We start from the raw sequence: 20,839 nt of genomic DNA on the forward strand, positions 1-20,839 counted from the left end.
GTTGCATTGCATCTTGCATGCATGCCTTGTTCCTTGACTTGATGATAGAAATTGGGCCTTGATTTGTGTGTTTGGTTTGCATTTCATTTGACATGAAAGTTGCATACTTGATCACTTGGGCCATCATGCATGGAAATGCGTGATTGGTGGTCCGAGAATCGAGACACATGCCCCTTTGAGTCACAAACATGATAAGGGACATGAATGGTGCATATATGCTTTGAATTGTGCTGCCATGCTTTGCCTTGCCCTCTGTTGCTGTCAATTGCAGATTCTGCAGGAACATTTTGCCGACCGGCAGTGGCAAGTGCCGACCGGCAATCCCTTTTCTGCCGACAGCTTCATTTTGTGCCGATGGCCATAACACACTGCCGGTGACAGTTCCATTCAGCCGGTGGCACTCCTCAGTGTCCAATGAACCAGTTCTGAGATTTTGGCAGCCTCCAGAGGAGTGAAGGAAGGAAAACAGAGGCAACCTATGCATGGCGGTGCATTTCCGAGCAAGATCCGGGCATGCGCTGTATTTGGCCCTCCCCCCGAGGCGGTTTACTGCTTTTCTTAGCTTATTTAATTTGTTAATTAATTAGGCAATTTGTAATATTTAATTAGCTTGCGTAGTTAATTAATTTGTAATATTTATTCGGTCCCTCTGAGCGAGGGCAAATCTGTAATAAGTGTGGGTGAGTGGCGTGTATGTCTTCCAATCCCCACTTCTTTCTTCCCTTTTATTTACCTGCTTATGATGGTAGATTAGGGCATGTTTAATTTAGCATACCTTATGCTATGCATGCGTGCATCCATATATTTGTCTCGCATGCACCGGGCTCGGTACATCACGCTAACTGCATTTGTACTTCAAATTCAAAACTGAATATGTGATAGTTGTGCATTTTCACATGCCATGTTTAGGTTAGCCGAGCCTATTCTAGCAACATTTTGTATGCGATGCATTAGGCACTTAACATGGACTAGGACATGCATGTTTGCTAACTAGTTTATTGTTTTGGCACGGAGTACGATGTAAGTATTCACGCTTTAGCATCCCGCATGCGTGTGAGTGTTGCCATGACAGTATGCTTGCCATGCGACTAAATGCTTATGTGATGAACTGTTTTAATGCCTGTGGATGAAGGTTGGATTGTTTGAGTTGGAAAAACTCGTTGAAATCCGTATTTTAGCCTACTTGCGAGTAGCAAATTTCAAAACATTCTCCAAAACAAACGGATATGCAATGCTTGTTTCCAAATGGGGCAATCTAGTCTATACTTGTTTGCTGCGCGCATAGCATAGTGATTCTAGGCTAATAACTGGATTAAGAACACATAACGTTTTTAAAATCGGATATCATGGTTAGTAGAGGCCGGTCTTCGGACCGGGCGAAAGGGGGTGCTCATAGCTGACCTTCCCCGATCATACCCAAGCTCCCGAGCCGAGACAACTCCGGTGATGACGGACAACTCCGAGTCAGGGTTTCCTAAATTTCCCCATTAAAAAATATTTAGGTGGCGACTCTGTATCTGGCAAAGCAGTCCATGTTTGGCACTTCTTTTCAAAAATCTGTTTCTCAAAACGATTTGCCGGATCTAGACTCTTTGGTTCAAGATGAAGAACCGCGTAACAAAATCGAGTCCGAACTGTAGTAGCAAAAGGCCCCTCGCGGGACGCGTGCTACATCAAGCATCTTTTCAATCTGTCGTATCTAATTCTCTGCCACCTTCGGGTTCTACACTCCTAAAAATTTGAGAGGTGTCAACTTCCTAAATTTCGAGAAGAGACAAGTTCTTTCATTATGTTGGTTTCCTCTTAAATATCATAACTCCTCCAGAATTTGATTCCTAATGTGGTGCGAGATTTCGTCCATAGGTACTGGTCTATTCTCTGGGTTTCGATTTCCTAGTACTGCATTCCCATTGCGTTGTTGTTCACAGGCTCGTGAATTGTTGCTTGTTATGGTGTAGTTGTTGGCTCGAATGTTCTATTCTCAGTACGAGGCGAGGCATAACTCGGGGTCTAATTACGGAGGCAATTTCTCAAGAGCAATCAACTAGTCTTAAAGTTATGATGTAATTATCCTTGGGTATTTGAAGCAATAAGATCAAGTAGTAAACAACAGATATAGGATAATACACAACACAATTTCATATATATATATATAGGCAAAATAATAACTACAGGAGTTTTAAGACTGGATTAATGGAAGGAATGAAAGGATTTGAAGTGGTCATAGCATCAATTAACATAAGAATCAACTGAAATATGGATGAACGATATAATGGAATGGATGACATTATAGTTTCAGACTTTAATTTGGTCAAGGGTATGGAAATAGTGACTAAACTAGATACTTGAAACTGCATTGGCCATCCACGTTTCAAACTGAATATCCAAGATTCGTCACCAAGTAAAGAAATGAAACTATTTATAAGAAGCCTTGCACTAAATAATTAGGGCTCAAAGAACGTCAATTTTATAAAGGGTAGTATATAAAATAGAACTAGATGGTCATGACTTAATCTTGGCAAAGGATGACATCGAATAAAGGTTATGAATATAAGATCAGGGTACGACAATCGATAGAAGGCGCGTAGAACTAATAGTATCCCTACTGCGGGATGTGAGGCCATGCTCAGAGTTAAAACCACTTCCTAATCCTTAAATATGTCCTCATGAGTCGATGTTGCTATGCCCGAAATTCGAAGAAACGCCCTAAGATAAGTCAAGAAAATTTTTATTTTTGATGTCCTTTAGTTGATAGAATAGGTAGTATTGTAATAATATAACATAGTCGGAGCAAGGTAGTCACTAATTGCAGGTCGAAATGCATGGATAAGGGTTGAACCTAGGCTCTGATACCAAGTTGTGACGCCCCAAAAATTGAGAACATCAGAGAATACATTAACAAATAAATATAGGGTTTATCTAAGGTTACAAGAGTAGAAAACGTTACTAATGAGTCCTTTGGCTAATAACCAAGTAAGATCCTAGGAAGGTTGGAAGAGTCAATGTAGTCTCCCTTCTAAGTCCAACCACCTTAGATAGCAAAGCTAACTTTTTGACAGATCTTGACAAGGTATTAACATAAGGCCTATGTGAGTTGATGGAGTATAAGGATAGGTTACAATGATATATACAATTATTATAAAATCATGTCTTAAATACAACAAGTGATTAATCACTTGCAATCTCAAAACATGTTTACAAAACTAGTTCCTAACTCTCATAGGGTAGCCATATGTCTTCAAATACTTCATATTTGCCTTTGACCGGTCTAATAGTCTTCAATACCTGGCATGAAATGCCATGAGCTTTGAATGCCCAGTACACACACACACACGCCGTCCTTTTTTCCCAATCCAATACATCATCACAATTATAACAAGCAAGTAATGAAACATGATAATCATTCAATAATGAAGGATTACAAGGTTAGATGTTAGTAATCTAGAAATCCCGTAAATAAATTTCATCCTCCCAACCACAAGAATCAGACACGGATTATTCGGTATGCCTACTCTTTTGCCGCTTTACTGCAGACTTTACCTTGGATGCCTACCAACGATTATATACTGCGTAGTGCCAACCATAGGGCCTCAAAAGAGACGGTAAAATAGGGCCTTGCCCATTCCCTCCTCACACCAAATCACCTAAGGTCCGAATACAACCACTCATTTCATGGGTTCCGAACAACCACTTGCACAAAACTTTAACTTTCAAAAGTGAACACGTCCCGCTAACCAATTTAATTTGAACATAACTTCATCTCATAACAATACTTATGTGATAGAGACACCATTATCAACCCCATTAAGTTTTCCGTTTATATTAACGTTTTAAGTTAGTTAATACAAGCAAGTAACAAAGAATAAATTTGCATAAATGTGAGCATCATCGAAGGACTAAAATAAAAGGTATATAACCAGGACATATGTAATATCATACCAAGGCATGATCATATATTAACAAGCATATTCATGAATACTAGAGCATAAAACACCAATGCAAAACAAAATTACCAGATTCAGTACTACTTAAAGATTAAAAGAAAAAAAGCTATTTAAGATTTTTCCCGAACCTAGCCTTCCAATTATTCATAGAGAATTTTATCTAGTTTTCAGAACATGTTTCCGAAATAGAATAGCTTTTCTAGATTTTTAGTTATTTAAGAAACACTCCAGCGCTGTCCAGATTCACTGACCATTACGAAAATTTGATTTTCTTACAAACCACTCATTCTTTTTCAATGAAACCAATTTTACTCGAAAGCCAACTCTTGAAGGGACTTGTTGACATAAAGCCGAAGTCCAGGAAATGTTTCTACATTTCTCTAGAGTTTTCAAAAGTTGGCTGTAAAACAGGTTTCTCATGCACAATACTCAAAATAAGAAGATTGGTGAGAAAAGAGGTCAACTAAGGGAATTTTTCACTTCTTTTGTGATGAAAACATCCTAATTAATGTATCAATAACTCAGATTTTTAGAGTGATGGTATGCCTTTGGAAATAATGTGAGATATGGGAAGAAAAAGGTAGTTTGCATCTATCAAGAGGAAATATGAGTAGAAAAAAGATCAAAGCCCATTTCATCAACTTTGAAGACACGAATACTATTACAACACATCTGAAAATATGATTTTAACTTTATAATAACATGTATTTGAAAAAGGAAACAGAAGGAGAGATGGTTGTGACAACCCTCACCTCTGATTACTGCTAAACTATGACTGAACATGATAAGTTACTGATTAAATTGAAATTTTGAACTGATTGCCCGAGTGTATTAGTTGATGTGCATTTCTATCTGTTTGATTACTAAATGATATGTTCGTGTTTTTATTTCGAACTATAAATTGAAGGCCTTATCGGCGGCCGAATCTGAAATTGATTTGTGTTATGTGTTAATTAGAATTTATGTGATTTTATGATAGATTTAATTTAAATTTGATTTGGAATGATTAAATTAGATTAATGAATGTCAAATTACATTAGTTAGAGTTATTTGCATGATTGCCATTAGTGGGTCACTTTCATATAATACTTTGAGACTTAATGCATATCAGCCTTGGTGCATTTTTGTGTTCACCTTCTAGTCCAAAACTGAGAGAGAGTGTGTGAGAGTAGGAGAAAAGCTTGAGTTCATCAAAATTGGCTTCAAACCTAGAAGATTTGAAACAAAATTGCACATTTGAGCTTCTAGACTTGGAATTCGAGGTTTAAGGTAGGAGTTTCCCCCATTTAATTGTGAATTTAAGTTAGTTCTTGCATGGTTCATGGAAGATTAGAGTTTTAAAGTCATAAATTGGTTTAAAATGTTGAATTGAGAGCTAGATCATGCATGCATGTGCACATTCTTGAGTTTTGAAGTTGTTTCATGAGAATTTCTACATACATGTTCATATTTTGGGTCTTGATCCATGAATTCACCATGATTTTGAGCTTAAACTTGCATTTGATTGTAGTTTGGAGTATTGGAATTCAAAGGAACACATGCATGTTATATGTACACCTTACTCTTGAAGTTTTGTTTGAAATTGGTGTTTAATTGATCTACCTTTGGGCTTTGATTTTGCAAATTGATCTTTGAAACATGTCATATTATGGGTTTTAAAGTGTTTTCCAGAAAATTAGCCCAAAACGATCAGATTTGATATTTTAAAAGTTGAGTTTGTGCTCGGAGGTTCAATCGGGAAATTCCAGATTTTGGACCCACGCTCGAGCGTAGGACTTCACGCTCGAGCGTACACTCTGAGTCTTGCACTTCTGCTCGAGCGTAGGAATCCACGATCGAGCGTGAAATGCGTATACCCAGAAGTTCATTTGTTTTACAGTTCGCTCGAGCAAGGGACTTCACGCTCGAGCGTGGACCTGAGTCTTACGCTCGAGCGTGGATTGAGTGCCCCATCGAGCGTGATTTTCGTGCATCCAGTACTTTTACATGAGTTTGCAGTCCGCTTGAGCATGGGAAGTCACGCTCGAGCGGAGCTCCTTTGTCTGCATGTCCGCTCGAGCGTAGGAATCCACGCTCGAGCGTGGACCCTTGTTTCAACAAATTTTGAAAAGTGTTTTAAAGTGCATCTTTGCATCCTCTTTCCATCCTAGGCATTCCTTGGGCATGTTTAAGGCATCTTAAGGATGATATTGATGTAGAACCACACCAAGACAAGATATGGGTTAAGTTATCAAACCCAAGTGTGTAACTTAGTGTGTGTTCATTCTGTAATTGTGTAGGGTTGGCATCCGAGGACGCTCATTAGCTACTCATAGCCCAATGCTCTGTGAGTAACAATGTTGTAAAGATATGTTCAATCACAAATATTTTTTGAATGATCTATTGTACTGCTTTCTGAAATGATATTTCTTACTGAATGAATGTTTGTCCTATTTGTGAACTGAATTCGTGGCATCCATAGCAATCTACTGTTACTGTACTGTTACTGCTACTGTTACAGAGATCTCTATCGGTTCCCATGTTTGGAGCCATTACTGTTTACTATTATGATGGCCATTAACTGACTGTTCAGACTGTTAAGACCTACTGTACTGTTTTGCTATTAGATGTACCACATATAACTGCTATGGTTTCTAAATGGCTGTTTTAAATACTGAAAGGACATCCATTCTTAACCCCTTTACGCATATGTTATTCACTGGGCTTTAGCTCACTGTTTATATTTATATGTAGGTGTCCAGGCACCGGACCAGAGCTAGGAGCGTCGGGTTAACTCCCTTTTTGTCAAGCCAACCATTGTGCCTCACCTCGAGGTTCCAAGTCTGACCGAGCTAAGGCTGTTTTAGGGTGTCTCAGTTTCACCCTTCCGTCTCTGTTTTGTAATACTGTTTAAGACTTGTACTGTACGATGCTAATTAGGGATTTAGTCCCTAACTTGGATATTTGTACATATGGTGTATACATGTTTTGCTTATGAATGTGAGTATGTTCGGAAAAGTCTTTTTGCATACAGGCTATCACAGCTCATTGGACATCTTTAATTACTGTTTTGGCTTCCGCCAGCCCCTGTACTCTGTATTACTGTCTTTACTGTTAAGCAGGCCTTCGGTAATCACGGATTACTGGCCGGTTACGGTGCTGAACCCATAGGGGCGGGTTTGGGTCGTGACAATGGTGATGTGACTTACTTGTTTGCTAGATTGTTGTGGCTTGGACAAAGTCTTCTCTCTATTTCTTTCTCTCCCTTCAAGCTTACTCTTTGCTCTCCCTCTCTCTACCTTAGTCGTGTGTAGTGTGGGTGTGTGTTTGAGTATGCAAATGCTAAGGGGGTGGTGGTATATTTATAAGAAATTTGGTGTGAAATGTCTGAAATGCCGTTGGTTCTAAAGCAATTGAATAGTCTTTGGATTTAGTTGGAATATAATGAAATCACAGGTGATTAGGGTCTTAATTGTGTACTTAAACAAGTTCTAGTTAGGATTGTCTTTAATTAGAACTAAGCTAGTAACAAGTACAAGAAAAGTTCCCTAGATTTTGGGGTCCTAGTCAAAAGTTTTCCCTAAATTCATGAAATTTGTTTCAAAAAGGACACTAAAATGTTTATTTATAGGGTGGCCGGCCATGTGATATAGATTTGAGGGACTTTTTCTTATTTATTTGTATTCAAACTCTTATATATATATTGTAGATATTTTGAAAAAATATAATAATATTGGGGGTATACTTTTATATGTATAAAGAATGATTTGGGCTGAAAAAGTAATTAAAATAAAATGTGTGGGCTTGGAATTAATTATAATATCTTTTTCAAGTGTCGTATTAAATAAAATACTGTTAGGAAAAATAATTTGGCTGGAATGATCTCGCTTTGAATTAAAAGACACATAACCGAATAAGAATGATAAAAATCAAAAATTAGGATTTTGAGCTACTAATCTAAAATTTGAGAGTTAAATAATTAATACTAGAGTGTTATAAATGATTTCTAAGTTATCTAGTTTGATTAGGTGTTTTTAGTTCTAGGGTTAATTTTGTGAATAAACAGGGAACTAAGGGCTTTTATTATAATAATTGAAAAGTAAGGGTCTTCCTAGGATTTAAAAAATTTGGAGGTGTCATTGAAATCCTCTTAAATACATGTTTCTCCCTTCAATTCAGGCTAACTTGATCTTGTTGATCTGATGATGTGCCCACTAACTAGCTGGACACGATATGATGGTCGGCCACAAAAGGACTCAGCCAATCACTAGGAAGCTCGACCGGTTGAATGTTTTGGGTATAGAGCATTTTTAGGAATTTCAACTTGTTTGGCTTACCTACCACAAATATCTCAAATATTTATGACCCGAGCTCTATATATTGCGCTCGATAGCTCATTTCAATGGGTTGGAAAACTTTTGCCCAAGGCTCTTAAGAGCTTCTTGACCCCTTCTCCTCTTAACCATGCCTTCTACCTTGTCCCTCTTGACTTTGGACATCAACACTTCATGGAAGCTTGATCCTAAGCACCTTGCTAAGACTCTTGGACAGTAACCAATCTATCCAAAGTGAATTGAGGGAATTAAAAAGGGAGTTTGTGAATTAAAGCGATCTATCCTCTTAGGAGATGATTTTCTCGTACTCTAAATCACTTTTCTATCTCCCTTTCTTCAGTTTTAAACTTTGTTTTCCTTATGTGATTTGTTGTAAGCCCTCATGGATGTGGAGGAAGTAACTTTAGCCCCTTATCCATTGAGTTGATAGCTATTTTCTTTGCTTCCTTGCTTTTCTTAGCTTCAACTATCTAACACTTGCATATTTTTTGATCCTTGTGGATGTGCATGGGAATAATTTTAGCTATCCATTCATAAGTTCAATAAGTAGAATAACTATTCTCCCTATTACACCACTCATCTTCATCTATTCTCTCTCTCAAGTATGCCAATCTATGTGTTTCAACTCTTGACTCAATGACAATGATTGTTAGGGGTTGTTTCATGAGGTTGCTTGAGTGATCCATAGGATTTGGTGTTGGAAAGTGTTGTTCTCTCTTTTCATTAAGTATTTTGGAAGTAAAATAAGAGATTTTGGGTCAAATGAAGTGAAAACTCCCTTCTTAATCATTTATGAACATAGAAAGGGGTGTTATCATCCTTGTTCTATGACAAGATGAGGAGTTTTCAATGAGTTTGATGAATCCCTTATTTTAGTAAGCAAAGCTTCTGCCAAGTAATGATTTGCATTAATCTATGCTCTATACTTAATGGCATGGATTTGGGTATTAACTTGCCCTTATTCACAAAGAGAAGATGTAGGTTCCTATTTATTTCTTGGGCTTAAATTTATTTTGATTTTGATCCATTTCAATTGTTTCTTTGACCAAAATATCTATTGTATATATCTGTTTTGTTGTTGTTGAGGGCTTTGGTCCATCTATCTACTCTCCAAGTGATCCCTGTCAATAGAGGATGTGGAAGTTGTGAGCCCCCCCCTTTCCCCATAGAAAGCCTCTCTTTGGCCAGTATTATGAGATCCTACACTGACCAAATTCCCATTCAGAAAGGGAATTCAGTGGGCTCATTTAGTGTCTGGCTAGTCATTTCCCCCAAGAGTAGAACATACAGTTTCTGGGGAATGCTTCCCTGAGCAGTTCTGGAGCCCCTGGATCGCTTCGTTCCCTTATTTAGTAAGATTTGTTAGATTCAGCAGTAGCTAGGCTAAATCGATTCATTATTTTAATAATTTCTCTCTCCCCTTTCTTTTTATTTTATTTTATTTTATTTATTCGAATTGTTGTAATAATCTTCCAACTCTATATTTTTCTAACCCTTTTATTTATCTGCTTTCGGTATTGCATCACAATTTCTTCATCATGCCTGCATATTGCATAAGTGGGCTTTGATCCTCCATTCATTTACGTATTTGGTAGGATAGGTATATCGGCTGTCTTACCGAGGTACCCCTTTTGACCAGATTGACCTAAATCGTATACTCAGGTCTAGCAACTTCCACAAAATAGGACAAGATACTTTTTATTGTCTAAGATGCAGCGATACCAATTGTTTGAATAATGAAGCCCTAGTTCATCTCTCAACTAGGGCAGGGTATCCCGAGCCCCCATAGGGGTGTTTTGGTTCACCTTATTTGCTATGTGCTATATGTGGGATCCTATACAAGGCCTAGTTGTTCATATCAGTGGTTCATATACATCAGTATTTGATAGAGAACAGTTTGGTGGGATATACTGTGAGGACCCTACTCCGTATTATGCTTTAATTCCCTAATTGTGCATGTGATTATGTGTTTGATGTGAGTTTACATGTTTAATTATGTGATTTATATGATTTTTAATTCATATATGTTATTCGTAAGAAAGCATGTTGAAATTATAACTTTAAACTGAAAATTGAAGGCCTTTGAGGCGTTAGAAACCAAAATTGATTAATTATTTGTGATCAGCATAATTTTTAAAGCCTAATGAGAAGTTTGGTAAAAATTTGATTTTGGAATGATATAAATTAAAAACAATTGATTAAGCCTAAATTGATGCTAGATTAGATAATTGGATTAGGTGTTAGTCATAGTTTGTGAGTTAATTAAGAGAAGATTAACTAATATGCGTCATCCTTAATTAGAAGTTAAAATAAGAGATTGATTTCACTAAATTATCAATTAATGTAAGCCAAATTAATTAAGCTAATATGTAGCCTAGTTATATAAATGTTGAAGACAACTCTAGTGCCTTAGAGAAGACTCTAGAGACTCAAGTTTTGGTGCTAGGAAAAGCATAAAAACATAAGAAGAAAGAGCAGAGAATCCAAGCTTGAAGAAGAAAGCTTAGGGGGAAGCTAGGGAAATTGGAGAAATTTAAAAAAAAAATCCAGAATTGGACTTGAGGTATGTATAATTCAACTAAAACTCTTGGAATAATTCTTCCATTATTTAAAATCAAGACTTAAAATAGAGATTACACACTCAAATGAGTTAGGGTTTTGAATCATAAGCCTAAAGGGACTATATTCATGAAATTGATCTTGAGTTCTTTGGATTTGCTTGATTTAAGAGTCAATTTCTTTATATTTGCTTGCCTTGAATTTGATTATGAGAAGTTGGGCCTTAATCCTTAGATTTTGTGTGATTTTAACTCAAAGAGTTACATATAAAGTGAAGATTTAATAGAATTTGAAAGGAAATGAAGAAACTCATGAAATCATGGAAGTTGGGGTTAAGATTTTGGGATTTAAGCAAGGTTCAGTCCACTTGAGCTTGATTTACACTTTAATTATGTATGTATATATATATATATATATCATGTTTTTGAAGGGGATTTACATGAATTGATGCTTGGAAGCTTAAAGCTTGAACCAATTTTGCACTACTCACTTTAACCCAGAACCACATGTGCGCCTATGAGCCTTGCACATGCGGAACACAGACCAAAATAGGGCATTGCAGTCTACTTTAATTGCACGTGTGGCTCGCATGTGCAGCACATTCCGCACATGCGGCTAGGGACTTCCGTACGTGCAGAAAGGAGGAAAAAATCTGTTTAACTTTTGTCGACCTATCCGACCTTCTGAACATGTTTTTGAACTTATTTAGACCCTCTAGAGAATTAAAAGAGAATTAGAAACCTATTGAGGAATAAAGTGATTGAATAAAAAGAAAAGTGTACGAATTCAACAAATTGTTTATCGAATTTGTATGTATGCTATGTTGTGTAGGTCGTTGGCACAAAGGATCATCGCAAGGCCTAAATCACTATGAGTAATACATTTGGTCGAATATGTTCTTAATTATTATTTTGAAAACAATATGAATGTTGTATATATAGATTTCTGAAATTGCCTTATGTTATGATATGCATAAGTCCCGATGAATGCTTTACGACTGTAATGGAAGGCTTTATGAATGGTATATGAATGAATGATGAATAAATGATATGTCGACCCGAGGTCGTTCTATTTACGATATAATGTAATATATTGGGCCTGAGGCCATTCTATACTATGTTTGGCTTGAGGCCATTTTGTTATATGTGGGCCCAAGGCCATTTTGTATGTGTGGGCCCGAGGCTATTTTACATATTAGACCTGAGGTCATTTTGTATGTTTGGGCCTGAGGCCGTTTTGTAGAATTGGACCTAAGGTCGCCCCATAATGCGTTGAACCCAAGACTGATTGTCAAATTTGTATACAAAGAAAACTATGGATCGTTTTTACTTTTGAAAACTTATTATTTTATGTAAAATAATTTCTTTGATTGAGACTCCTTTATTAACCTTCAGACTCATTTATTAATCCTTTACATTGCTATTACCCATTGAGCTTCGACCACTCCCTATTTTATATGTATGTAGGTGATTAGTAGTGTGATCAACCTTAGAGTCAGCCTTAGGAATGGTCTATGTGGACCTATCATGCCAAGCCTCCAAGACGGAGCTTCTGTCTTTTTGGTGTTAAGTTTTATGTTCAGTCTTCTATTTGGTTTTTGATAGATGGGTTTGTGAATATGTAAACTTAATGTGATGACTCCTATATATATATAAGTTTTTGTTTGGAAATCATAGTATGTATATGAGAGTTTATCCTGATCATTTAAGCACTACTCAATGGACGTTATTTATAATATTTGCTTCTGCTTAAAGCCCCATTATGGGGGGGGGAGGGGAATTTTTTTTTAATGAGGCCGTAGGTAATCATGTAATTACTGGCCAGTTATGAACCAAACTTTTAGGATTAGGTTTGGGTCATGACAGAGTGGTATCAGAACACGAGTTAATAACTCACACACTAGTCCATTTGAGGAATAAGGAGTCTAGAAAATAGTTAGGACCATTTGCATTTGTGTTATAGTGTATGAGTTAAGATGTGAATCCATGATCTTTATGAGAACATGAGAATACAAGATCTAAATACAAGCGTGCTTTCCTAAGCTTATTGAATATGGAGTATGATAGTTTGAGTATGAACAAAAACGTTATGAGAATTAACGTGTAATTTTGATATTGAATGTGCGACTTATGTGAACATGAACGTATGAACATGAAAATTATATGATTTATGTGAACCTACATGTGCAACTTAGTTGTTGATGTATGCTTTATATACATAGCAAAATGGTGAAAAGAAGGGTGGACGAATTGGAGGAGTCTACCTCCTCTCGACTTGATGGAATGGAAAGAATAGTAGAAGAAATGGCAGAGGCCTTAAGACAACAAAAGGTGTTAGACCCTGCCTTGATATTCGAGGTCAACATGAACCGATTTCCTGAATGGAAAAGAAAGAGGCAAAGCTCTGATGTGAACAAAAAATTCATGAAGAAAGAATCAAAGAATGTGATACTATGCCTACAAAAAATTCATCTCCATGGTTTAGATTTTCTTCCATGGATTATAGGTTTTATGTCAAGCAAAAGAATCAAAGAATGTGTTTGGGAATTTTGAGGTAGGAAAGATCAACAGGAATATATTAAATAAATGCAAGCAGTATTGAGTTGGAATTGGTAGTCTTATATTTGACTGATTAGCTATTGGGGAAATTAGAATTGGTGTTCTTGTGGATAGTTAAAACTTAATATGAGGCTGTTAAAGAGAATTAGAAGGAGAACAGTTTAATTTACCAAAATCAAAAGCTATTTTGAGTACTTAAATTATTTATGAGCGAAATGTCTATATCTTAATGGTTCAGAACCCAATTCGTTCCCTAATGTGTAATAAGTGTTTCTTCGTCGGGCGGAGGATTCTATCATTTGGGAATGTGATACTATGCCTACAATTTAGTTCCTTAGACATGGATCACTAGGATGTAATGTTGTGTATGGATAAATTTTCTACCTACCAAGCAAACAATGATTATATGTCTAAACGAGTCGTGTTCGTCCTTCGGGATTCAATAGTTTTCTTGTGGAACCCATGGAGTAAATCCCCACCCTATTAATGTGCTATTGCCGGCTTATGACTCATATAAGCACGAATGATTGGAGTATTGTTGCAAAAGAATTGGTGGACTGAAAAGTTGAATTTGTTATTAATGTTACATCAATGTTGTATCAACACCTATTTATGTGGAAGACTTTATATAAGATGTTAGTAGAGAAGTACTATGATTCATTTAAAGTTAAGTATGATCCTGAATATCATTTGAAATCAATCCTTGACTATTTGGAGACATGTGGGTTATTTGGAAATATGTGAATTATTAGAAGATATGTGGCCAGCTAAATAAAAGTATCTGAGTAAGGTGATAGATAAGAGTAGTATGTTGTGGTTAATATTTTGTGGCTGAATGATATGAGATTGACTTCGAGACCTACTGAAAAACGTTTGAGAACAATATGAACTGGGACGAATCACAATGTGGGTTATTAACCATTCAATGAAAATGAGTTGAACTTCTATAATGAGAAAATTGAATGGTAAGACAGTTATGTGGGAAGAGAGAGAAATGTAACAGCTCAGAGGTTTATGATCTGTTTTCCATACAAGTAACACAAGTTTGGAGGACTAAACTTCCTAAAGGAGGGAATACTGTGAGGACCCTACTCCATATTATGCTTTAATTCCCTAATTGTGCATGTGATTATGTGTTTGATGTGAGTTTACATGTTTAATTATGTGATTTATAGGATTTTGAATTCATATTTATTCTTCGTAGGAAAACCTTTTGAAATTACAACTTTGAACTAAAAATTGAAGGCCTTAGAGGCGTCAGAAATCAAAACTGAATAATTATTTGTGATCAGCATAATTTTTAAAGCCCAATGAGAAGCTTGGTAAAAAAAAATTATGCAAAATTATATAAATTAAAAATAATTGATTAAGCCTAAATTGAAGCTAGACTAAATAATTGGATTAGGTGTAAATCATAGCTTGCGAGTTAATTAAGCGAATATTAATTAATATGTGTCACCCCTAATTAGAAGTTAAAATAAGAGATTGATTTAACTAAATTATCAATTAATGTAAGCTAATATGTAGCCTAGTTATATAAGTGTTGAAGGCAACTCTAGAGCCTGAAAGAAGACTCTAGAGACTCAAGTTTTGGTGCTGGAATAGGCATAGAAACATAAGAAAAAAAAGAGAGAAGGCTCAAGGGAGAGAGGGAGAGAAGAGAATTCAAGCTTGAAGAAGAAAGCTTAGGGGGAAGCTAGGGAAATTAGAGGAATTTAAGGGAAAATTTCAGAATTTGACTTAAGGTATGTATAATTCAACTAAAACTCTTGGAATAACTCTTCCATTGTCTAAAATCAAGACTTAAAATGGAGATTACACACTCAAATGAGTTAGGGTTTTGAATCATAAGCCCAAAGGAACTATATTCATGAAATTGATCTTGGGTTCTTTGGATTTGCTAGATTTAAGAGTCAATTTCTTCGTATTTGCTTGCCTTGAATTTGATTGTGAGAAGTTGGGCCTTAATCCTTAGATTTTGTGTGATTTTAACTCAAAGAGTTACATATAAAGTGAAGATCTAGTGGAATTTGAAAGGAAATGAAGAAACTCATGAAATCATGGAAGCTGGAGTTAAGATTTTGGGATTTAAGCAAGGTTTAATCCACTTGAGCTAGATTTACACTTTAATTATGCATATATATATATATATATATATATCATGTTTTTGAAGGGGATTTACATGAATTGAGGATTGGAAATGAGTTTGGAAGCTTAAAGCTTGAACCAATTTTAGGCTGCTCACTTTAACCCAGAATCACATGTGCGGAACACAGGACAAAACAAGGCATTGCAGTCTGCTTTAATTGTATGTACGGCCCGTATGTGTGGCACATTCCATACATGCGGCCACAGATTTCTGCACGTGCGGAAAGCAGGAAAAAATTTGTTTAACTTTTGTTAACCTATCCGACCTTTTGAGCTTGTTTTTGAACTTATTTAGACCCTTTAGAGAATTAAAAGAGAATTAGAAACTTATTGAGTATAGCGATCCCGGTTTTTCTCTCATGTTTACTGTATTTCGGACTTAGTTCCGTTGATAGTTGTTGTTGTTTGTATTTCATTTCCATCCTTTAACTCTTTATATTTGAGTTTAGAATTGTCTTGGGCATGTTTCGAACAGGTTGGTTGAGCTTTTGTCCCAACTCTTGTTGCCCACATTTTTAGTGATCCGCTCGAGCGGGTCTTCTTGCGCTCGAGCGAAGTTTGCATACCTTCAGTAGTTTGTCCGTCTGCAAAAATACTGCAGATGTGTTTTTCACGATCGAGCGGATTTCCTTACGCCCGAGCGGGTCGTGCTCGAGCGGGTATCCTTGCACTTGAGCGGGTGTTCAATGTCTATAAAAGTACTGGAAGAGTGTAATCTATGCTCGAGCGGGTTCCTTTTTGCACTCGAGCGGGTGGTGTTTTGTGTTGTGCCTTGGCGCTCGGGCGGGTATTTTTGCGCTCGAGCGGGTTAAGTTTTTTGTGTTTGACGCTCGAGCGTCATATTCTCCGCTCGAGTGGGTCATACGTATATCAAATCTGGACTGTGTTATTTTAAATCACTTTTTACACACTCCCTCTCTCTCTCTCTCTCTCTCTCTCTCTCTCTCTCTCTCTTACTTTTCAAAACCCTATTTTGAGAGCCTCTCTCTCTAGAATATAACTTGTCTCTAAGGTTTGATCTAGTTTGAGTGATCTTCCACCCTTGTCCCTTTGTAAAAAGTGTTGAGCTTGGCTTGGGCTACCTTTCCATCCGAAAATCTTGAGTTTTGGAGCATTTCGAAATTTTTCATCTTCTCCATTTGGTCTCATCTTTTGAGGTAGGGATAACTACTCATTTTTTTATGATCTTTAACATAGATGTTTGGTATTTTGATTAAATGGTTTAATTTGGGAAGTTAGGGTTTGAGATTTGGAATATTGAAAGAGGGGTTTTGCTATTTTAACCCATACATATGTATTTTGGGTCTTAAAATGAGATTTTTGATATTTGTTGTTAGTATTTGAGCCTTTGGGTCAAAGTTGAGAAAAATGGGAGAAGAACCCTCATGTTTGTTATGAAATAATTTATATAATTAATTTGGGAAAGTTATGGGAATATGAAATTGAGTTGGAAATAATGAAATTGGCTCATTATGAGGTAGAATGGTGGAGTTGGATTTATTAATCACCCACCTTGGAAATGTTGATAATTTATCTGTTGGATATAATTATTATCTGTTTAGAAATAATTGCTTTGGGCTATCGGTGGAGGATAGTCTTGATTGTTGTAGACACTGCATGATGATTAGGTGAATTAAAACTAATCGGTTGAATATGTCATTGAATATGACGGTTGGAATAATACATCGAATTTGTGTATTGATTGATCCTGTATATGATAATTGTTTATATACATTGTATTGTGTGGGAGGAGATAAGGGATGTACTCCACGGTTTGGGAGGAGATAGGGGATGGACTCTTAAACCGGATCTTATTTGGGAGGAGATAGGGGATAGACTCCATTGATACAGCAAATCTGTGTATCATTTATGAAGTATGAAGTTGTTTTAATATGAGTTGTTATCTCATGTGAATTGTGAAGTATGGAAGTGTTTGTTATGAATTTTAATTCATTTGAATTGTTGATATTGGAAAGGTTTTTGACATGAGCCGTAGTCTCATGGGAATTGTTTAGCCAGGTTCTGAGCCATGTTTATAAATCAAAATTGTTAAGTAAAGGAAAATGGAATGAAGCATGGACATATGTGTCATGGAACTGAAATGTGTTATGAGTTGATTTATATGAGTTAAACATTTATCAAATGCTAATGTTTTAGTTATTGCTCATATTATGTTTAGCATATCTCTACTGGGCGTTGGCTCACCCTATATGGGACATCCTTTTCAGGTACAGGTGATATGCTGCCTCCAAGGTTGTAGCTTGGGAGGTTGTAGAAGCTGAAGGCTTTCTTTTTGTGATTGTTTTGTGTATTACATGTAAATCAAGCCAAGGGCTTATTTTGTGTTTTGAGTTAGTACTCTTTTCTTTTTGTAACCAAATATTGGCTTAGAAAGTTGTAAGCCCGTAGGGCATTTACTTTTGATGTCAACATGTAATACTTTTGTAATGAATACTCTGATAAATAGAATTATGCTTTATTCTCTTAAGTTTATGGTTGTCTTGAATGTATGATTTGTGGGTTTATTTTTGAGGGCGTTACATTGAGGAATAAAGTGATTAAATGAAAAGAAAAGTGTACGAATTGAATGAATTGTTTATCGAATTTGTATGTGTGCTATGTTGTGTAAGTCCCTGGCACGAAAGATCATCGCAAGGCCTAAATCACTATGAGTAATACAATTGGCTGAACATGTTCTTAATTATTATTTTGAAAACAATATGAATGTTGTATATATAGATTTCTGAAATTGCCTTATGTTATGATATGCATAAGTCCAGATGAATAATTTACAAATGCAATGGAAGGCTTTATGAATGGTATATGAATGAATGATGAATAAATGATATGTGGACTCCATGTCATTCTGTTTACGATATGATGTAATATGTTGGGCCTGAGGCCACTCTGTACTATGTTGGGCCTGAGGTCATTTTGTTATATGTGGGCCCAAGGCCATTTTGCATATTGGACCCAAGATCGCTTTGTATGTTTGAGACTGAGGTCGTTTTGTAGAATTGGACTTAAGGTCATTCCTTACCATGTTGGACCTGGAACCGATTGTCAAACTTTTATACAAAGAAAATTATAGATCCTTTTTACTGTCGAAAAATTATTGTTTTATGTGAAATAGTTTCTTTGATTCAGACTCCTTTATTAACCTTCAGACTCATTTGTTAATCTTTTGCATTGTTATTATTCATTGAGCTTCGATCACTCCCTATTTTATATGTATGTAGGTGATCAGTATGGTGATCAGCCTTAGAGTCAGCCTTAGGAATTGTCTATGTGGACCTATCATGCCAAGCCTCCAAGATGGGGCTTCTGTCTTTTTGGTGTTAATTTTTATGTTCAATCTTCTATTTGGTTTTTGATAGATGGGTTTATGAATACGTAAACTTAATGTGATGACTCCTATGTATATAAGTTTGTGTTTGGAAATCATAGTATGTATATGAGAGTTTATCCTGATCATTTAAGCATTGCTTAATGGACGTTATTTATAATATTTGTTTTCGCTTAAAGCCCCATTATGGAAAGAAAAAAGCAAAGAAAAAAAAATTTGTTTTCTGTATGAGGCCGTAGGTAATCAAGTGATTACTAGCTAGTTGTGAACCAAACTTTTATGGGCGGGTTTAGGTCATGACATATATAGTAGTCAGTGGTACAGATTGAGTCGAAATGTTGCCGGATTTTCGTTTGTTGTATCTTTTTTCTTTCTTTTTTCTTTTTGTTTTTTCTTTTACTAGGTAGTTGGTTCATCATAGCTTCAAAATGTTCTGACACCTCTAAAACCCTGTGGACTCGTGCTGGTAGACTCTGTAAAACTACAGATCTTGTTCAAGGTCAGCCAGTGTTAGTGTCATTTCTATCAGTATCCAAAAGAAGGGTCAAACAAGTGCAGTTGGTTCAAAGCTCGTCACATCCCAGATCTCCTTTTCAAATTTTAAATCAGTTACCCCTCAGATCCCCTCTGTTCAGTACCTTAGTAAGCTATTCTCTAATTCCTTTAATGGCCCAGAATCTCCGAGATATCATAGAAATGATCTCTAACCTTCAGCGGTCCATGGATGCTATTAATCATATAGTAGCTAATCAAGGTGATACCATTACTGGAATGCAACAATCAGTCGGGCAACTACTACCTATCCATAGCCAGTTAACCATCCAAGTCCTGACCTACCTCCATCCATTGAGAACTTCCCAAGTTTTGGTCAACTAGAAGAACTGGCCTAGGCTCCTACCAATACATCCAGTTGAGGAACTCTTTCCCCTTGACATTGCTGAATTTGATCCAACTATGTTGAAGATAGCCAAGTTAGAGAAGTTGTTCAAAAAATCCCAAGGGATTAATTTCATTCTTGCTATAGATGATGGATACAGAAAGGTAGCTGTCAAATTACCGAAATATTCAAGATGCTGCATACTGACCGATTTGACAGGTCAAGGGAAGCTATGGTACATATCTGTTTATTCTCAGATGTTCTGAAACCTATGGGTCTGACCCACCCTAGAAGTTGTCTCTATTTGGAAGGACTTTGTCAGGAATTGCTGTAACTTGGTAGGCGAAATTGGAGGATAAGGTAAAGCAAAATTTGAAGGAATTGGCTGATACATTCATCGCTCAGTACTCTTATATCACACAGATTAAGGTGACCACCAGGGATTTGGATGACATACGTCAGGAGCCGAAGGAAAGCTTCGTTGAATTTATAGCAAGAAGGCAGCCATGATGACCAACAAGCCCTTAGAGAAGGATCAGATCTGGATAGTAGTAAGGAACCATAATGGCAAGATGTTACAAAAGATAATAGTTCTCCCACTCTTTACCTTCAAAGATCTGTATGAGACAGGACTTCATATTAAAGATGTAATGAAACAGGGGATCATCATAGATGAGAAAGACCCTGTCAGAAAGACTTTTGTTCATGGTTCCAATGTTACTGGTTATAGTAACATAGACACGAAACCTTCAAAAGTTAGTACTGTCACCACCTCCATAAAAACATCCAATCCCTTTGGTGATGCAATCCCATAGTCCTATAATCGGAACCATTTCCCGAACCGTGATTTTCACTAGCTTTATATGACTCCAACCCGAGCCCTGAAAACATTGGTGGAAAAAGCCATCTCAAATTACCCGATCCTCGGCCTCTTCCTGACCCATTTCCACCTAACCATGATGTATCCAAGTATTATGCCTTTCACTAGCAATGAGGCCATGAAACCAACCATTGCATTCATCTTCGCCATGAGATCTAGGACCTTATAGACCGCAAAATCATTGCTCCCCCACAAGCTCCACAATCAAGACCAA

The sequence above is a fragment of the Camellia sinensis genome, chromosome 13, assembly GCF_055761805.1.
Source record: "Camellia sinensis isolate YWXY chromosome 13, ASM5576180v1, whole genome shotgun sequence".
In the NCBI taxonomy this organism is placed as follows: domain Eukaryota; kingdom Viridiplantae; phylum Streptophyta; class Magnoliopsida; order Ericales; family Theaceae; genus Camellia; species Camellia sinensis.